Genomic DNA, 21,966 nt, shown 5'->3' with positions numbered 1-21,966 from the left:
TAGAAAACCAATCTAAAGCTTTATAAAGAAAATTAAACACAACCAAACTCTTTGTCCAGATATTCAAGGATGGTTGAACATTTGAAATCAAAATAAAACAAGAAACTAATGAAAAATATCGTAACAAGTGATAGAAAAAATGATTTAACAAAACCTAGCACCAATTCATGAAAAATAAACCCCTCAGCAAAGAAGGAATAAAGAAGTGGCTAATTTGATAAAGAACATCTAAAAAATGCCTACTATGTGGCAATGGAGAAGGGATACATACGTGACTATGGAACAGAAAAACAGGATATAGACCAACAAAAGAAGCCCAACTAGGTTTTCATTTGAAATAGCATCACATACCAAAAATTTTTACCACTGTAGGCATATAATTCAGTGGAATTTAGTACATTTGTAGTTGTAGAACCATTCCTGATATTTAATTGTAGAGCATTTTGATCACCTAAAAAGGAAACTTTGTACCCATTAGCAGTCATTCCACATTCTCTCCTCATCTTAGACACTTGTAACTCCTTTATATCTTTATGAGTTTGTCTAGTCTGTATATTTCATGAATAGTATCATCCAATATGTATGTAACTTTTGTATCTGGCTTCTTTAGCATGCTGTTTCAACAGGGAAAAAATAAGTCTTTAGAATATCTGTTTAAGGCAATACATCGTTGGATTTCTTGACTATTCCTGAGTGTTGATTATGGATCCAAGTAACATGAAATACTTGACAACATCAATTATTTCTCTGTTTATCATGACACTCTCTAATGGTCCAGTTGTGAGGATACTTGTTTTCTTTACATTGAGTTGCTATCCATACTGTGGCTTAATTCTTTGATCTTCATTAGTGAGTGCTTCAAAACCTCTTTTATCACAAAACGTGTGTTATCTGTATAGTACAGGTTAACAAGCCTTCCTTCAATTCAGATGCCATGTTTCTTGCCCACCGTTCCTGATTTTAAGCCACGCAGTTTACGCTTGTGTTTGAACAAAGGCTTATTGGTCTATGTACATGTTATGCATGAGCACAGTGAAGTCTTCAGGAATTCCCATTTGTAATGTTATCCATAGTTTACTAGAATTTACAGTTTGAAACCGATTGCACAGGTAACGAAACACAAGCAAACATCTTTCTGGTATTCGCTGCTTTCAGCCAAGATCTATTAATATCAGCAATGATATTCCTCATACCATGTCTTCTTCTGAATCTAGCCTTAATTTCTGGTTTGAATTATCTTCAAAAATGTACTTTCATATGGTATTCATGATACAGTTTGATCATTTCCATATTCTGTTGGGTTACCTCTGGAATGGGCACAAATTTGAATCTCTTCCAATTAGTTCCAAGTAACTGTCTTCCAAATTTCTTGGCATAGATAAGTGAGTGCTTCAAGTGCTTTATCAGCTTATTGAAACATTTCAATTGGTATTCCATCAATTCCTAGAGTTTTGTTTTCCACAAATGCCTTCAATTAAACTTGGCCTTTCCCCTCCAGCACAGTGACTTTGTGCTTTCCTTCTGTCTTTTAATGTTTCCTACATCGTTCAATATTTTGTCCAAGGAATCCTCCAATGTTGAAAGTTTGGAGTTTGGATTATTATGTCAGTTTGTTCCGATTGAGATATGCTGAGTATATTCTTCTTTTTTGATGTTCTTATTCCACTACTTTGCATATTTCATGATAATGTTTTACTTTGTTTTCTCAAGATATTTTTTGACATTTTGTGTTCAGCTCTTTTACTTCATTGTTTATTCTTTTTGCTTTAGCTACTCTATCTTAAGAACAAGCTTCAGGGTTTCTTATGACATTCACTTTAATAGTTTATTTCTTTCCCTTTTTAAATGTCCTTTTGTTTCCTTGATGTCATCTCACAGTTTGTCTGGTCTTTGGTCATTCGCGTTCAGGGTGTCAAATGTATTATTCCAATGGTCTCTAAATTTAGTTGGGATATATTTGAGGTCATATTTTGACTCTTACATACTTTGAAAATTTTCTTCTACTTCAACTTGAATTTGTGTATGAGTAACTGAAGGTTTATTGCATAGTTGGTCCTGGCCTTATTTTGGCAGGTGATATTGAGCTTCTCCATCATCTCTTCCTGCAGATGTAATCAATGGGATTTTTCTATATTACATATACAGAGGTTCACATATATAACCACTGTTTATATTTTTGAATGAAGGTATTTGCAATGAAGAAGTTATTGGCTTGGCAAAAATATATCAGCTTCATTCTATCACGATGCACATATTTTCCAAGTACTTATCCTTCTTCTTTGCTTACAACATTTATATTTCAATTACCAATAACTATTAATCCATTTTCATTGCAGGTTTGTCCATTTCACAGAGAAGAAGTTGGTATAATTCTTCAATTTATTAATCAATGGCTTTAGTGGCTAACAATTGTATCAACTGTTCATCTTTGTACACATGTACATATTATTTTATCACAGACAGCATTGTATTTCAAGACGGATCTTGAGATGTTCTCTTAGATGATGAATGTAATATTGTGATGCCATTCCTCTTTAATCTGTCATTCTTGGCATAGTAAATCACATGATGGTCTGATTCACAATGGCTGACACTTATCCATTTCAGCTTACTAATGCCTAGGATATTGATCTTTATGCATTCCATTTCATTTTTGACAACTTCCAATTTTCCTAGATTCATTATTTGTACATTCTATGTTCCAGTTAGTAATGGATATTTGCAGCTGTTTCTTCTAATTTTGAGTTGTGTTCCATCAGCAAATGAAGGTCCTGAAAGCTTTACTCCCTACATGTCATTAAGGTAGACTCTACTTCAAGGAAGAAGTTCTTTCCAGTCGTCCAAGCTGAAAGACTAGTTTTCCATTGCTATTAATAGAGTTTTGAGTGGCGAATTTTTCAGAAGTGGACCACCTCTTTTTTCTTCCTCATTTGTTCTTAGTCTGGAACTCTGCTGAAATCTTTTTTCATAGTTCACCCTGTTGTTGTTTGCAATATCAGTTGCCTAGATTTCAGGTAACATGCAAGCCAACATGCAAACCACAAACTGACAGATGAATAGAGGTATATATGCATGTATAAATATATTACTAAAGGTATGTGCATATATAGACATATGTATGTGCATGTTTGAATAGGGGGCAAAGTTATATGAGCTTTCTATACATAGCTAAACAACTTGAAGGAATGATTTATGTTGTTAAATGGCTTGGGACCATAATCTTTGGGATAACCTAATCAATTGATATAACAGAGTTCACAAAGAAAATGTTACACATCCTAGTTCAATAATTAACATGTGGAGGCTTAATAATTTGCAAGTTGCCATCTAAAATAAAACTACTGGTCTCTATTCATATGGAACAAAAGAGAAAGAAGAGAATCTAAGACTTAATGAAGAAACAAATCCACAGGATAATAGTCTATAATAACCACATCCTTTTCAAACATGAAATGAGAATTACATGGTAAGCACCTACCACCAGCAATAAGTTCTTCCTGCCATCCTCTCTTAGTTCCTTCCTTCATTCAACATTTTATTGTGATTTGAGTGAAAGGTAACAGAGGAAACTTGTTTCCCATTTAAGAATTCATATTCATTGTTTCATGACATTAACTGTAATCTACACATCTTAACAGCATTCTTCCCACTTCTTCCCTATATTTATTGTTTCTATTTGTCCTTCTTTGCTATGCCTTCCTGTCTTCTATGCTTCATTTCTGGGCAAATATTACAGTCTTGCAATTGTATGGTTAATTGTTCAATGGGATACTCACCTGCCTAGTGTTACTGTATATATATATGTGTGTGTGTGTGTGTGTGTGTGTGTTTGAATGTTGTAATCTTATGGAAGCAGACTGTCATAGTTTTCTCCTGCAGAGCAGCTGATAAGTTCAAACTACCCACCTTTTGGTTAGCAATCAAGGGATTTAACAATTGCACCACCAAGAATCTTTGAGGTTAAAGATAGAGTGGTATAAATTACTTGATCTTAACAATAGCAATAAAGCAGCCTTGTAAAAAATGAACAGATAATCAAGAACTTGCATAACTATGACAAAAAATCAAATGTATGTGTGTGTCATCTAAGTTGCAGAAGAAGCAAAAATAAGTGGTTGCAAACGTAGTAAAAATTATGATTGAAAAAATTCTAAAGTTAGTAAAAAACATAAAGCTTCAGAATTATGAATCTGAGAGAACCTCATATAAGGTAAATTAAAAGAAATCTGCATGGGTTACATGATAGTCCGAGAGCTGAAAACCAAAGAGGAATGATATTTTAACTGTATGTGAAAACAAATTCAAATGTCTATGTATTTCATATCAGAAAACTTGGAGGCCATAGGAAAGAGGCACAATATTTTTCAAGGGCTGAAAGAAAAGCATAGTTCACCTGGAATCTTAAATCCTGCAAAAACATACTTCAGAAATTCAAGGTGAAAGAGGAAATCAAAATATTCTTAGAAGGAAAACTAAGAGAATCTTTTACTAGTCCTATTATAATTACTGGTAAAAGACTGGGTAAATAAATTCTGTAAAACAAAAGGTAATGAGATAAAAGCATCCAGAAAGAAGAAAAACAACACAATAAAAATAGGAGAAAGTAAAATAGACATTTTTTCTCAGAAGTCATCTAAATCTTGTTTGATGAGTAAAGAGAGTAAAATTTATAACATCATTTGATATGATCCTTAATGTATTACAGGAAATATTTAAAACTAAGGAGCTCTGTTGGTATAATGGTTAAGTACTCAGCTGCTATCTGAAAGAAATGAGGTTCAAAGCTACCCAGCAGCACTGTGAACCTGGTAATAGGGTTTCATAAATATTACATCCAACAATTATCCATAGGGGAAATTCTTATGAATCACTTGGGGTTTCTATTTGTTAGAATTAACTCCATGGCACCTAATAATAACAAAAAATAATATATTAAAACTAGGGGAGGTAAAAGGATATAAAGACACAAGGTTTTTCTCAAACTGGTAAAATGTTAACACCATTGGATTATGATAAATTATGAAAGGATATATATACTTTACTGCCAAAAGAAATCATTTTAAAAGCTTTAAAGGGTCTATAAATAAATAAAAACAGAATTGCAAGAATAGTTGAAGTAACCCCTATGTATGTGGGAAAAATAAAACAGAAAGCTGAAATACGGTACAAACAGAAAGAAAACAATTAATAGGAAAAAATACCCCAAAAATGGCAGACTTGAGGTCTAATGTGTTAATAATTAGATTAAATTCATAAATGTTCATAGCAACATGTGTGTAATTGTTAAAACATAGAATCAACCCAAATGTCCTGTATAATGTTCACAGGTTTACTCTGATGTAACAGGGTAAACAAACTGATACATCCAAACCATGGAAAAATTACTTAGTTAAAAAAAACTAACTCTTGATAGAGACAATTTAGATAAGTATTTTATGAATACAAAAGTTTAGATAGCATATGAATTCATTTCTATAACATTCTTAAAATGAAAAAAATCATAGTGATAAAAAGTTTAAAAATTGTCAACAGTTAAAATTAGGCGTTGGATAGGAAATTGAGCTGCCAGATATCAAGCACAGGCAGTTCCCCTCAGCAACTACTGGAGAGGTTCCTTTAGAGGTTCCTCAGTTCCTGGCAATGAGAAATTCACCTTAAAAGCTCGGTAGACCCAAGTTTTTTAAAGAGGGAGAGCAGTAACACCTGTTAACAGATTCCCCTTTACCACTGACCACTGACTCCTTCCTGGCACAGCTGAATTTTCCTGGTCCTCGAGGCAACCTGGGTAAACAAATTTCTTATCTTGCTGTCCTCTGAGGGGCCTAGTGGATAGTAGATCATGTGGATATCTTGGTGTCGACATGCTTAATACCAAAGCTTTCTTTTGACCATTTATCCCATCTCTATTCTTTCCTGCATTGTTCACCAGTGCCCCTGATCCTGCACATGCCCCACAGCACATATATACACACAAAAACACTACCAAAGGAACAGGAATCCTCTGATCCACAAAGCAGTCTTATTTTTAACTTTATTTCATTATCTTTGGTTTTTGTACTTTTATTCAATTGTATTATTTTTTTCAACGAGTTTCATACTTCTTCTTCTGGTGTGAGCTCTACAATTATGGGAATACGCAATCCCCGCAGAGAAAAAAAGGCAAGTCTAGATTACAGAATGCCAACCCAAACAAGGGCTTTTTTATCTTCTCCCTGAGTACACATACATCCCACATTCATGTTGCCATAGTAACAAAAGTTCACAACCCACAGCAAAGCCACATCTGAATATTTTTGTCTTTTTAATTTCTGTTTTATTTTATTATTTTTTTAAAATTTTCTTTAATAAACTTCCCCCCCCCAGATATTTTATTTTATTTTGTAACATTTTATTAGGGACTCATACAACTCTTATCACAATCCATACATATGCATACATCAATTGTATAAAGCACATCTATACAATCTTTGCCGTAATCATTTTCAAAGCATTTACTCTCCATTTTTATCTTCTTTATCCCATCTATTCCCTGTGCATCCACCCATTATCTATTTCTGAGCTCTCTATTTTTCCCTGTGAAATGTATTTCCAGGAAATAATAATTCTTATTGCCCCTCTGAAGATACATTTTCCCATTTAACTTTACAAAATCTAGATGGCAGCATATTATAACTCTCATTTTATTTGATCGCTTCTTTGCTACCATTTCCCATATTCCCCAATCTCCCTGTCATTTTTTTCTCATTTCACCATAGTGTGTTTTGTAGCTCTTATTAGGAATTTCCCACATGAAAAGGCAATAGCAAGTACTCCCCAAGACCCAGAAGCACAAACACTACTAATAGCTGTATCATGATGCTGATGAAATAGCAGTAAACAAAAAAAATTAATAAAAACAAACATTTGAAAAGCACAAAAATCCAATGGAATACTCTGAAACAAACAAATATAAAGGCCCTGGAACTACCAGAAATAGAATTCAGAATAGGGGTGTTAGAGTACATTCAAGAAATGTGGAGAACACTCATGAAAACAATGGAAGAAGTTGAAAAAAATAAAATTCTTATGGCAAAATTAATCACTGTGGTAGTTACACAGTTTCATGTCAACTTGATAAATACGTGTAGGAGTGGAGTCTAATCTGTCAATCAGGTCACAGCCTAATGATTACTCCTTGTGGCATGGCCTTCTCCTAAGGACCCTGGGAACTTCCTCACTTTCAGCCTAGAGGCAGGCCACACACTCTCTCTCTTCCTTCATCTTCCTGTTGACAAGCCTTGGAGACCTGCAGAAATCTGATTTATCTTCTTATTGAAGATCAACATTTGGAGAGCTGGAGGACCAACATAGAAACCCATACCAATGCTGAAATGCTGTCACTGTCACTGGATTCACAAGACTTTTCACCCACGAGCCTGTGATTTTCCTGCATTTGACATCATTGTGAGATGCTCTGTGAATCTGAAGAGGAATTTATGGGCTACTATTAGACTTATGTGCTAATCTTGGACTTGTGGACTTGACCTGTACTGCGGTGGGATGCTTTCTTAATATACAATTACTCTTTGATATAAATCTCTTTCGTATTTGCTTTTGTCATCAACCTAGTTTAGCACAATCACAAAAGATATATAACGAGATAACAAGTAGGTATTATATTAAAAGACATGAGAAATACCATGGAAAACAAGCAAAATCAAATCAGTGAACTTGAAGACAGTCATCTGACTACAATAAATGAAAAAAAATCAATGAAAAAAATAAAGGAATCTGAAAAAGCTTGAGAATGACATAGGACACTACCAGGAGAAAAAAAGTTACATCTCATTGGATTCCCAGAACAAGAATACAGCAACAACAACTGAAAGTCTACAAAGAAGATAGTGTCACAATTCAAGGGGAAAAAACTCCTCAACATCACAAAGGGAGACAAAATAATTCCGTGAAATGGAGAGAACATTAAATAAGATAGACCTCCATAAAGAAAACAGCACCTCATGTAGGCAAAGTCTCCAATTTCAAGGAAAAGGAGAGGATCCTGAGGGAAGCTAGAGGGAAAAAAATAACAGTCACCAACAAAGGAAAATTGTTGAGGGTAAGTTATGACTTTTCAGTAGAAACTATGCAGGCAAGAAGACAATGGAGTGACATGTGTACAATTCTAAAACAAAAAACTGCCAATCAATAATCCCATATCTTGCAAAATTATCCATCAAATAGAAGGTAGAAATAGATGTATTTCCAGTCAAAGGAAAACAAAAGGAAATCATAAAAACATGACCAGTATTACAAAAAATATTAACTGAATTGCTATGGACAAAGAATCAATAACAACATAAATAAAGTTGAGAGCATCACACATAAAACACCACCAAGACACCAATACAATGAAAGCAGCACTTAAAAAACACATGGAAGTGAAGGATTACAAAGACAGCAATAAAATCATGGACACCCCCTTAAGAAATGACATGGAATGTCATTAGACTAAATGGACCATCAAATGCTAGAGTAGCATACTGGATTAGAAAAAAAAAGACCCATCTATATACTACCTGCAAGGGACATGCCTTAAACTTTTAAACAAAAGATAGACTAAAAATCAAAGGACAATGAAAAATCTATTAAGCAAATGGCAACTATATAAAGGCAGGACAGGCCATATTAACCTCTGATAAAATAGCTCTTAATGTGAATAATATAATAAATAATGAGAGTGGACACTACATAATGATTAAAGGAAAAATATACCAGGAACACATAACTTTAATAAACATATATGCACCCAATGAAAGACCCTCAAAATATATCAATTTCTTGTAGAGCTTAAAACAGAAATGAACAGCTCAGCAGTTATTGTATGAGACTTCGACCCAACACTCTCCAGGAAAGCTAAACAGGAGAGAAACTCAATAAAGAAATAGATGAATTAAACAACATAATAAACCAGCTCGACTTCCTAGAGATATGCAGAACACTCCACCCTATAACAGCACATTATACATTCTTCTGAAGTGCACATGGTCCATACTCTAGAGCAGTGGTTCTAATGGTCCAAATGCTGTGACCCTTAATACAGTTCCTTATGTTGTGGAGACCCCCAACTGTAAAATTATTTTTATTGATACTTCATAATGATAATTTAGCTACTGTTTTGAATCATAATGTAAATATCTGATATGCAGGATGTATTTTCATTTTTACAAATTGAACATAATTAAAGCATAGAAATTCATTGCAAAAACAATATGCAATTATATATTGTGAAATATTTATTTATAATTACAAATAAATGAAGTTTTATCTTGAAGCATGGTGTAGTATGGTAACAGTTTTAATATAAGAGTAAACTGCATTGCTACATTTTGTGACAGTATACATAAAAAGCTAACGTCAGTGTGAAGGTTGAGATAGATTCTTTCTCACGAGATCAGAAATTCTCAAGGCAGTCTTTGCAAGAGCACAAGGAAGTTCATTTCCACAAGTCTACTTCTGTACTTAGACTCGATAACCAACAAGCTGGAAAACCCTGCTTCACAAAGATATGTTGTTGGAAATGGAAGAAGTAGGCCCAACACGGCTTCAGACAAAACAGGATATGACTGCAAACACTTGATCTGGAATTTTGTAACTGGCATTGTAGAGAAATCAGTTATCTATGCATAACTGCTAGTAAGTTCAATGAACTCATCTTGCACTGTCTCAGGGAAATCTTCAACGTTGACTGTGAAGAGGCTTCTGGCAAGTGCAAATGGGGTGTCAGGGAGATTTGGATAGTACGATGAAATTCTGTCTGCAAGAAAGTGCACGTGTTCTTTCACAGAAATTATCATCATAATACTTTTTTCTGGTTCAATAAATGTCCTGTTCCTCAAAGCCATATGTAAATTTTATTTTCGCCCCATTTTTTTTTGCCAAAGTTGAAGTTTCATTTGGAATGATTAGATCTTTTCAGACAAATTGAGGCGTGTTGCATTTGATCCTTGCAGTGATAAATTTAACTAATTCAAGATGGCAAAGATGGTAACCAAATAAGCTATTTTCTTGAGTTCACTTTTATCGCTGTAAAGCGCTTCATACTGTGGTCTTGCTTTCTGATTAAAAGGTTTTGAGTTCATCACCAAGCTCAAAAACTCATTTTAAAACTCCCTCACACAATCATCTCATTTCAGTGTGTAATAACAGAGCATTATTCAGCACATGCAACTCATTGCATAGTTTTGAAAACAGTGAACTGTTTAAAGTGCTTGCCTTTACAAAATTGACAGAACTTATGACGCTTTTCATTACTTCTTGTATATCTTGTGGCAGTGAGTTCCAAAGACTTTTGGTGACTCATTCAGTACCATACGTTGAAATCCAAATAGACATCCTAGCGTAGCTGGAGCACAATCTGTACAAACACCACAAACCCTTTCCTAAGAGATTTTGTGCTCTTTCAGAAATGAATCAACTGTGTCAAATACATCACGTACAGTAGTTGTTGGTTCAAGAAGTTTGAACAAAAGAAATTAACCTTTGAAGTCGCCATTATTAATATACCTCATGTAAACCAGTAACTGTGAACTGTTTGCAACATATGTAGATTCATTAAGCTGAATGCTAAATATTGGAATTGGAGCAGATTTAATTTCTTGGATTACTTGGATTTAATTTCAAGAATATCAGCAGACATGCTATCTATTTTTCTGCAGATAGTATCATTAGATAAGGAAATTACAGTCAATTTCATAACAAATTTGTCTCTGATCAGAATTCGAACAATGGCTTCGGCCACTGGCAACAGTAAATCCTTAGCAATGGTGTGAGGTTTCATAGCTCTGGTGATTATGAGTGCCACCAAATGTGAAGTTTCAATGGCTCCTACGTTTTCTTTGTAGTACTTGCCAGTAGTGTCAAGTCTGGTTTTTTTAGCCCATCAACTTTTCTTCCAAAATAGTTGGTATCCTTCTGGTAAAGATCAGATTCTTGCTATCCAAATGGTGTTTTAGTTTGTTTGGCTTCATAGATTCGGTTGATAGAACTTCACAACAAATAACACATCGTGGTTCCTCAATTTCTGCTGTAATTATTGAGGTAAAACCATACTGTAAAAAATCCTCACTATATATACCATAGTGAATGAAGGGGGAAGTGCAGAGTGGAGACCCGAGGCCCAAGTGTCGACCACTGGAGATCCCCTCACAGAGGGGTTTGGAGAGGAGACGGGTCAGTCAGTGTGCGGTGTAGTACCGATGAAGAACACAGCTTTTCCCCAGATCCTGGATGCTTCCTCCCCACAACTACCATGATCCGAATTCTACCTTGCAGGACTGGATAGGGCAGAGATTGTACACTGGTACATATGAGGGCTGGAGGCACAGGGAATCCAGGGTGGACGATACCTTCAGGACCAGGGGTGTGAGGGGCGATGCTGGGAGAGTGGAGGGTGAGTGGGTTTGAAAGGGGGAACTGATTAAAAGGATCCACATGTGACCTACTCCCTGGGAGATGGACAGCAGAGAAGTGGGGGAAGGGAGACTCCAGATAGGGCAAGATATGACAAAATAACAATCTCTGGATTATCAAGGGCTCATGAGGGAGTGGGGAGTGGGGAGGGAGGGAAAAAAAAGAGGACCTGATGCAGAGGGCTTAAGTGGAGAGCAAATGCTTTGAGAGTGATTAGGGCAAAGAATGTACGGATATGCTTTATAAAATTGATGTATGTATATGTGTGGATTGTGATAAGAGTTGTATGAGCCCCTAATAAAATCTAAAAAAAGAAAAGGAAAAAAAAAGAAAATGATTAGGGTAAAGAATGTACAGATGTGCTTTATACAATTGATGTATGTATATGCATGGATTGTGATAAGAGTTGTATGAGCCCCTAATAAAATGTTTTTTAAAAAAAGAAATCCTCACTATATTTTATTATTTTAACATTCTTCTCTACACGATCCATTGCCATGGGATGGTTTGCTAATGAAAATAATATATAACAATAGATTTAATAATACAAAAGATGATACATTGCATAGTTAAGTCAATGCAGTTCAATAAAGTTTCCTATGATTTACCATTCTCTGTGTTGTTTTTGTTTTACATACCTGTTACTACCACATGGGGGCAGGTATTCACATCAACCACAGCTGAATATAAAGAGATCTATCAGCATCCAGATTAAGTTCCCATGGTATTGATGTGGGTTTTTTGCAGTAGTTGATGATTTTACAATACATTATTTTACATTTACCCAGTAATGATAATTTATGAAGTGTCATATTACCTCCAATACTGCTGCTTTCAACACAGCAGCTGCTTTCTACACAGTAGTTGCTTTCTACACAGTAGCTGCTCTCTCCACATGTGACTGATTTACCTAAGTACATTATGACGCCAACTCTGTCACATACACATGTATTTGTACGGGATGTATGTGATGGGGTTGGTGCGATAATGTCATCATGCTGGGTAATTGTATGTGGGCATATCTACATGTGGCAAACCCGCCTGGAGACCAATAGAGGAGCGTGTCTTGCTTCCTAAGACCATCAGATATATGTGTTTTCTGATGGTCTTAGGCAACCCCTAAGAAAGTGTTATTTGATCTCCCAAAGGGGTCACGACCCACAGGTTGAAAACTGTTGCTATAGAGAGATAAGAAGTTAGTCCACAAAGGATGCTGAAACAAATTAAAAACATTGATCCTTTATGATCCATTGTACCAGATCACAATGCTATAAGACTGGAAATCAACAGGAACATAAAGATAAACATACAAACAGTTGGGTAATAAAGCAACATAAGGGATGAAATTAAGAAATTTCTTTTAGACACAGCAAAAGCAGTTATCGGAGTGCAATTTATAGAAATCAATGGACACGTGAAAAAAGATTAAATCCAAAATCAACACATTAACAAAAGTCCATCAATAACTAAAACAAAGGAAAGAGCATAAACCCTTCAACAATAGAAGAAAAGAAGTCATAACGTAAGAATGGAAATAAACGAACACGAAAATAGAAAAATGATGGAAAAATTAAATAAGACAAGATGGTTTTTGAAAAGATTGGCAAAATTGACAAACGACTGGCAAACTTATCAACAAAAAATAAATATGCAATTATATAGAATTAGATATGAAAAGGGTGACATTACAATAGAGCTAATTGACATAAAAATGAAAAAATTACTACAATAGTCTTTTTTTAAGTGAAAAAAGTATTTAACGTCTAAAATCTCATTTGGTTATTTTAAATCTAATTCTGGGTAGTCATTTATCACCATATTATCTTTATCTATAGGAGACTAAAGTTAATGAATGCAGCAGACAGAAAATATAAAGGTTAATTCTAAATATGACATACCTATTCATGGATATTTTTACTTAATAAGCTATTTAATTGTTTAATAATTCACCTTCATTATAATATCAAAGCTGAGGTCATGTTAACAGTAACAGAGGAACAGTAACAGCACTCTATAGGCATAATTCATTGTTTATCATTAATATATCATACTTTATCTAGGTACTTCAACTACATTGTGATAATTTCAAATAGATAAATCAGAGTATATTCAGATAGCATATATTTTTCTCCATTCAGAAAACCCTTTTTATTCTCCAATAAAAATCTCATGAGAGACCTTTGAATACCCAAGAAATGTATGTTTCTGTAATAGACACTCAAACACAAAATCCCCCCCCCAAAATAGAAATTAAATTTCTATCCTGAGAGGCCAGTCTAAAATGCATACACTGATATGGTCACATGCAAAGTATGTCAACCAGTAAAGTCTTCTAGGAACTTGGCTTTGTATCCATCAAGGTTTGGTGCCCTATTTCTAGAAAACACTTTCAAGCCTTAAATACACTCATGTAAATGCCCAGATGTGTTTTATCAACCATACCTGCAAATTTTATCTTGCGATATGGATTCTAAAAGGACAGTTCAAAAGGCATCAACTTGAAAACCTCGGAAAGCCAATTCAAAGCCACAAGTGTTTGCTGCATCACAGCTGTATTTTCCACAGACACAATTAGTCCTAGGTCAATTTTTTTGAGGGGCCTAAGGTAACATAGGAGTATTTCTAACTGACAATTCAAGTATCCCCTTGGCCCCAAGCTGCCTGTTCTAAGAAAGAAAAAGTATCCTTCCCACTGCTATAAAGATTATCATTAGCAATCATTGGAAAAGTGAGAGTTTTAGGTATTTATTTTGCTGAATTTTAATATTTATTTTATTAATTACATATTTCAACAGATTTCCATCATCCTAAAATTTTGTATAACAAACACTATCTATTTGTAGATGGACTAGGCACTTTTGAAAGTCTACCTGTCCACAGTACACACATTTGAACTATGCACACTGTGTAAATACTTTGAAATGCTTCATTCAACCAGCTGAAAACATGGGTTTCACCCTGAGGAATGCAGCAATTTTAATAAGAATAATATCCCATGTGAATAATCAGGAGGTGGTTATACAAAACTACAACCACAGAGAGGAAACGTGGCCGAGAAATGGTTGGTTGGAAGCTTCTTAGCTATTTAGGGAAGGAAGACTTATTAGAAACAAAAGGGGATATATGCCACCTTTACAATAGAAGGGATGTGAACCTGAGAGGAGTCAAAGTTATTCTAGATAAAGAATGGGAAATCACTTAAACTCTTTTTTTTAAAGTCACTTTCTTGGGGGCCCTCACAGCTCTTATAATATTTCCTACATCAATTGCATCAAGCATATTTGTACATATGTTACCATCATCATTTTCTAAACCTTTACTTTCTATTTGAGCCCTTGGAACCAGCTCTTTTTCGCCCTCTCTCCCCCTACCTTGTTACCCCTTGATAATGATACATTATTATTATTCTCATATCCTACATTGACCACTGTCTCCCTTCACCCACGTGTTTGTTGGTTGCCGTCCCCCCCCCATTCGGCGGTGGTGGAGGTTATGCGTCAATCATTGTGTGTTAGTCCAGGTAGACTAGAAAAACAAATCCATAGAAATTCATGTGTATCAGAAAGTTTTATATAAAGGGTAATTGTACATTAAGAAAGGATCCCAGCCCAGCCAAGATCAAGTCCATAAATCCAAATATGTCTGATACCAATCGATAAAGTCCTCTTCAGATTCATGAAACACATGCATGCTGATTGATGGCCGACCACAGGCTAGTGGATAGAAAGTCTTTGGATCCAGTGGCATTGTAAGCATCTCAGCACCGGCAGGGCTCTCTACATGGTGTCTCTGGCTTCAGACGGCTGGTTGCATCAGGGTAGGTCCATGTGGCTTCTCCAGTCAGGGCACTAGCATAGTTCCCTGTGTCTTGTCAGCTGCAATGTGTCCCAGTGAGTGAGGAGAGAGAGAGAGAGAGAGAGAGAGAGAGAGAGAGAGAGAGAGAGAGAGAGAGAGAGAGAGACAGACAGAAAGAGAGAGAGTTGTCTCCCACCTCCAAGGAGGAAATCCATGCGTTCCCAGAATTCAGAAGAGTAGGCCATGCCCACAGAGAGGCCTCATTAGCTATGACCCGATTGACAGACTAGATTCCATCCCTTCACTCATAATCTCTCAAATTTACAAACGATTATGTAACTACCACACATTGCAATGGGTTTCCCCTTCCTCCCCTCCTCCCGCCACTTTTTCCCCTACCCTCCTGATATCTCTACTCCTATTTCAGTTCCTGGGGTGATTATCTGATCTGGATTCCATGTGTTGTGACTGCTTATTAGTACCAGTGTACATGTTCTGGTCTAGCCAGAACTGAAAGGAAGGACTGGGGTCATGATAGTGGGGGGTGAGGAAGCCTCAAAGAACCAGAGGAATGTGTTTCATCAGTGCTATACTGCATTGTGGTTGACTCATCCATTTCTGGATGAATCCCATTCTGTGAAGGGATAGACTGTTGTCTACAGATGGGTTTGGGGTTTCTGCTCCGACTCCCCTCATTCTCAACAATATGTTTTTTATTAATTTTTATTTTGGGTGTTCTGGTGCCTGTTACCTGATTCCATCAACACCTCATGATCTCATAGGCTGGTATGCTTCTCCCATGTGGGCTTGTTGCTTCTCTGCTAGATGTCCACTTGTTTACCTTTGAGCCTTTAAGACCCCAGACACTGTATCTTTTGATAGATGGACACCATCAACTTTCCTCACCACATTTGTTTATGTACCCATTTTGTCTTCAGCGATCATGCTGGGAGGGTGAGCATCACAGAATGCCAAGTTGTTATAACAAAGTGTTCTTTCATTGAGGGAGGGCTAGGAAGCAAAACTATGGATAGAGGTATAAACATAGGTGTGCACTTATGTAACTATATTAATTCATAAAAATAAGGTATTGGTCTATGCATATATATTAATATGGCAATACATTGAGGAAGTGGAAAGACTTTAGTTTCAAGCCCTCCTTCCACACTTGAAATCTTTTATAACTTCATTTATATAGAGTGAAAATGCGTACTATGTCCTATCTGTCAGTTTGTTGTACTGTGTTGCCTTAGAAGTTGCTGTGATGCTGATATCCATGCTACTAATACTTCCAATCATGGCATGGTCACACATGGTAGACAAGCTGCACAAGAGATTCCAGACTAAGGAAGACTAGGAACAAGAACTAGTTTTTTAATTTACTATCAAGTATTAACCTATGAAAATTCTATGTATCACAGAACTGGGTAATGATTTTCCCCTGTTATTCATAAGCCTTAGTGAGTTAGAGCCAACTTGATGGCAATTAACAATAATAAAAATTCAGAGAAGTTCTGTATCACTTAAACAGTAAACACAGCAATTGCTATGATCCAGCAATTCCACCCCTATGTAAATACCACAAAGAATTGAAAGCAGGGACCTAATCAAATACTTCTGCACTAATGTTTATAGCAGCATTATTCACAATAGCCCAGAGGTACAAACAACCCAAGAGACCATCCATAGATGAATGGATAAACAAATGTTACATATACTAATACATAAGCCAGTGGCTTAATATGTTATGTTTGGACTTAGCACTGATCCCTGATATTTGAGGGGATCGTTTGATGGTTTTTGTTTGTAAAACACTGTTACATTTCCATGTTTCTGTTTGTAAAGCAGTGTTATATTTCCAAGAGACTATCCTTAGTATCCGTTTTTCTTTATTTATTGATCCAACAGTTTTATTGGAAAGTAATTTATATATCATATAATTCAATAGTTCAATCATTTAATCATAGCAATGAGAATTGTACAATCACCACCACATCAATTTCAAAGCACTCCCCCATGTTTGAATTGACTTTAAAATGAGTTATGCAATCACAATCCATTCTACTGATTTCTCCCACCTTCCATCTTCACTATTTACTCCTGAAATTCCCTTTCCCCCGTCATCCCTCTATTTCCTCAGTTCCCTTGAATTCAGTTATTATCATTACTATAATATCTTTAAAAAAAAACAAGGTTGAGGTTACATACTGGATATATATATACTAACACCTCCCCATTCTAAGTTACATATCCAGCACCACAACTAATAGAATTAGTCAAGAACCTAGAAAAAAAAGTCAAAAAATATATTCTAAGAATGATCAAGCAGAAGGATTTATGTTTTTACTACTAAGAACATAAAATTAGGGTTAAAGTTTTCATTATAAAATTAATTCCATCCTTAGTTAGTGCACATTACTCCATCTAATATTGAATCAATTCCAACTCATAGTGATTCTGAAAAGTAGTAGATTTCCAAGCCTGCCCCATCAAACTGCCCAAGCAGACTGCCCCATCTTTCTCCTGAGGAGCAATTACTTGGTTCAAACCATCAATTATCAAAAAAGTGCTTAATCCACTGTGCTACCAGGGCTCCTTACTCAATGAATATCCAAAACCCAAGCCCAATGACAATAAGCAAAATCCAGCTTATAAGGACTCTATATAAGAGTTTTAAAGCTATAAGTATTTTCTTTACAGGAGCAGGTAGCTTTATATTTCTCCCATGGAGCAGCTGTGAAATTGAACTGATTGTGACACTGCCACTAGACCTTCATTGGATGCACAGTCACTCTTAAAATTTTCCAAGAAGAGCAAGCATGTTGTCAGGAAATACCAGTCCTTGGAGGACACCATGGTTCACACTCAATGGGATAGTTATGCTCAAAAAGGGACAATAACATGTACTGAACGGGATGTGGAGAACTAGAACCTTTGTGCATTGGTGGTGTAAATATGAAATGGTACCATTTCTATGGAAAGCATTTTGGTGGGTCCAAATATTCAAACACAGAATTACCCTAAGATCCAGCAATTCCACCTCTAGATATGTACACAAAATAATTGAGAGCAGGGACCAAAACAGATATTTTTCACTAATGTTCACAGCATCATTATTCACAATAGCCCAAAGGTAGAAACAACTGAAGAGTCCATCAATAGATAAATGGATAAACATGTGTCATGTACATACAAAATCTTAAAGAGAAACGAAATCCTGATGCATGTTGTGACATTAATGAACCTTGAAAAATATGTTTAGACATAAAAGGAAAAAACTATATGATTTCATTTAGATGAGATATCTAGAACAAACAAATGCATAGAGACTGAAAGTCCACTAGTGGTTACTAATCAGTGGGGCTAGGGAGGAAAAGGAATCATGCATTATTGTTTAAGTGGTACAGAGTTTCTGTTTTGGAAATGAATAATGGTAATCGCTGCACAACATTGAGAATGTAGGTAGTAAAAATGGTTACAATGGCTGTACACTTAAAATGGTTACACTTAAAATGGTTACAATGGCTGTACACTTAAAATGGTTACAATGGCTAATTTTGTAATATTTTACCACAGTAAAGTGAAATAAAATGTACATGTGTACACATGCATGTATAGTACAAAAATGAATGGTATCTCTCCATTCTCTTTGTTCTGTTTTGCCCTAACTGTGAATTTCTTAGCTTTTTTCATAACCTTTCAGGCTTTTTACTTTAATGCAACTGCTTGCATTTGCAAGGGATAGAGCGTCATCTTTTTAGTTAAATCTGACCCCTACAGGCATCCTTCATTGCACCCTTTCTACTCATGTTAAGCAACGACTCTGTCTGCCTAACCTTCCTTATGGATTTTTTGTCCTTTCTATTCTCTTTAATATAGCCTCGCCAGACCAATCAAATTCTGACTCTATCTGATTCCACTAAGTCCAGTATCCACCTATTTATTGCAATTTTCCTATGCCTGCTCTAAATACAGATATATTTATGTCATTCCCTGGATCCAAAGCTTACACTGGCTTGCCACTGGCTTCAGGATAAAATCCTTACATGTAAAACTCAATATGGACACCTGAAAAGTCTTTAACTAATATTTCTCTCCTGCTAAGCTCAGTGTCAAACTTATAGCATAACCATAAAGCCTCAATTACTATAAACTCCCCAAACTGAAGCCACTGTCATTAAGTCAATTCTGACTCATAGCAACCCTACATAGGTTTTCACCTTTCTCCTACAGAAAAGCTGGTAGGCTTGAGGCACCAAACTTAGAATTAACAACCTAACACCTAGTCCACACCGCCACCTGGGTTAATAGACTGATATTGGCTTCATTTAGTTTTTGGCAGTTATTTTCCAACTAATCCTGTTTTCTATATAAGAGTGGGTTTCAAAAAGTTCATGGAAAATTTGATTACCCTTTCATTCCTTTTTTCCAATAAACTTTTTAAGGACCCCTTGTTTTTCTCAGTAAATCAACTCAAATCTCTGTTACATAGAGGTAGAGTCTAAAACGATAATGGTGAGATCAGAAAAAGTGACCATTTGAAGAAAAGGGGAAAGAGGTTGGTTAGCACATGAAAGGGCAGGGATGAGAATAAGAATATGGCCACTGATTTAGTTCAAATGTAGGGAAAATAGCAACAGTCCTTAGAATAATATATAATGTGAGAGTTTGTAATGACCTAACACGAAATCAAATACAATGTTTATTATAAATCAGCCCCCAACAATATCTCTGAAAGTAGGAAGTTCTGCTGCTAATCATTTGTGTTAACGTATTTCACAAAATAAACATTTAAGAACTCTAAGGCTAAACAGAATATGACAGTGAATTACATTTGTACTGCCCTACTATTTACAAAGCCCTGTCACATGCAATATTTGATTGGAACCATAAGAAACTTTTCTTTCCTCTGTTGTAGAAGCCATTTATACTGACAAGAAGCTGTTACAAGCAGTCTCTAAATCTGGGTGTCCAAGACATGATAATTGCAGAATTACAATGTTTTACTGTATGTTGCTGTTTTTCTCTCTAAGTCCTATTGTGTTGGCATTTTACCTTGTTTTCTAATCCACCAAGCTCTACCATGCTAATGCCAATCTGATCTCTAGCCATTCTGTATAGTCTCTTTTCAGACGTACTACCCATCCCTCCTTTCTTGCTCCGCATTCCCCAGCTTCCCCCCAAAATCTTTCCACTCTTTGGCACACCTGGACTCCTCTCTTTCCACTTTCATAATTTCAATAAGGCACTTGCTTTTAAAACATTTCAGCCCACCATGGGGCTCAATTATTATTCTCATCCATATTGTTCTAGACCAAGGTGTATATTTAGATTTTAAACTTCTCAGAGAAAGGATTTTTCTCTTTTGCTTAGTGCAATCAACCTATTGTTTAGCATTGTATATACTTATAGACTCACATTAGTGGTTCTTTCTGCATATCACTGGAATTATCAATTGATTCTTGTGACTTCAGTTGGTCATAATTTTTCTTCCCTTGAATTATTTGAGGCTCTCTTCCAGATTTTTTGAAAGAAAAAAAAATTAGGGCTTTCTACTTTCAAAAGTCCTATCAGCCACACAATATACATACTTCTTCCTGTTTTATTCTGTAAGCTACAGATAACAAGATCAAATTAGATACTGTCAAAGATCTGCTAAAAAGGTAAAACACACAGTCTTTTTTTTCTGGCTAATTTTATTGGTGATCCTTTTCACTCCTGCCACACAGAGAAGTGATACTAGGTCATGTAAAATTGAGTAGATCCTAGCTATCACAGATTAATTACTACATCAGCAGAATAATGCTGGTAAATAAATAAATAATCAACAAACCAACTAACTCATCAATTTCCTAACACAAATAGAGAGGTAAACTCTAAAATGAAAATACATGTACTCTGGGAAGATAGTGGCATAAACACTGTTCTGACCCTCCCCCACATGTAAAAGAAGAAATTTAATGATAAAACTGTTTTTAATTGGTAAGGAACAGAAGAAAGCAAAGGGTAAATTGCAAGAAGGCAAGAATCAACAAACATGTTGTATACAGTAGGATAATTTCTCCTCCCATCTTCCCTGCCTCATCCCCAGTCACTAAAGCTAAGAACTGTGGTAGTAGCCCCCAAAAGGAGCCTGCTTCCTTAACCACCATACCCTCCGGACTTCTTCCCCCAAATTAATAAGGAATACCTCTCTGAGAGTCCATATTTATTATACCAGCATTTTCCCTCCCCCGACACTCTAAGTTGCAAGCCTACAATTTCTACAGAAAGCTTGTACACTGGAGTTTGCTCCCGTAGTCAACAGTTTACTTGCCTCTTTGAACACCTGAAAAATCAGACCTCTTAAACCAACAGGACAGATCTCTCTGAGTATCCGCTTGTGTCTAAGGCTCTCTCTTACAGTCAAGCACTGAGGTCTGCTGGCTGAGGCTGCTGTGTGCTGGAAAGCAGACAACTTCACTGCAGGCCGCATCCTTAACTAACATAGCACAGAGAAGGCTCTGGTGTCAACAAAGCAGACCACGTTAGGGGTCATTCTGGAAAGTTACTATCACTCCAGTGTTGCTACAGTCGGCTGAATGCAGTGGAATGTGGACATGGATCACTTAAGTGGAGACTGTGTCTTCAACTATGACAGGGTCACTCAGGCTCAGAAAGCAACAAGACAGATCTCTTAAAGGTCTTCGGAGGAGTACCAGCCCCCACTCCTACCCTAAAATG

The 21,966-nt window shown here is 35.9% G+C and overlaps 1 protein-coding gene across 5 annotated transcripts in view; it reads right to left on the bottom strand.

The window, feature by feature from the left end:
• The window catches only part of EDA (ectodysplasin A), a 511,214-nt gene that overhangs the window by 242,076 nt on the left and 247,172 nt on the right, over nucleotides 1-21,966 (bottom strand). The gene's annotated exons all lie outside the window — the stretch shown is intronic.

This window comes from Tenrec ecaudatus, chromosome X (genome assembly GCF_050624435.1).
Source record: "Tenrec ecaudatus isolate mTenEca1 chromosome X, mTenEca1.hap1, whole genome shotgun sequence".
Taxonomy (NCBI): domain Eukaryota; kingdom Metazoa; phylum Chordata; class Mammalia; order Afrosoricida; family Tenrecidae; genus Tenrec; species Tenrec ecaudatus.
The sequence above is the reverse complement of the archived record's forward strand: the minus strand, read 5'-3'. Positions and strand labels throughout refer to the sequence as shown.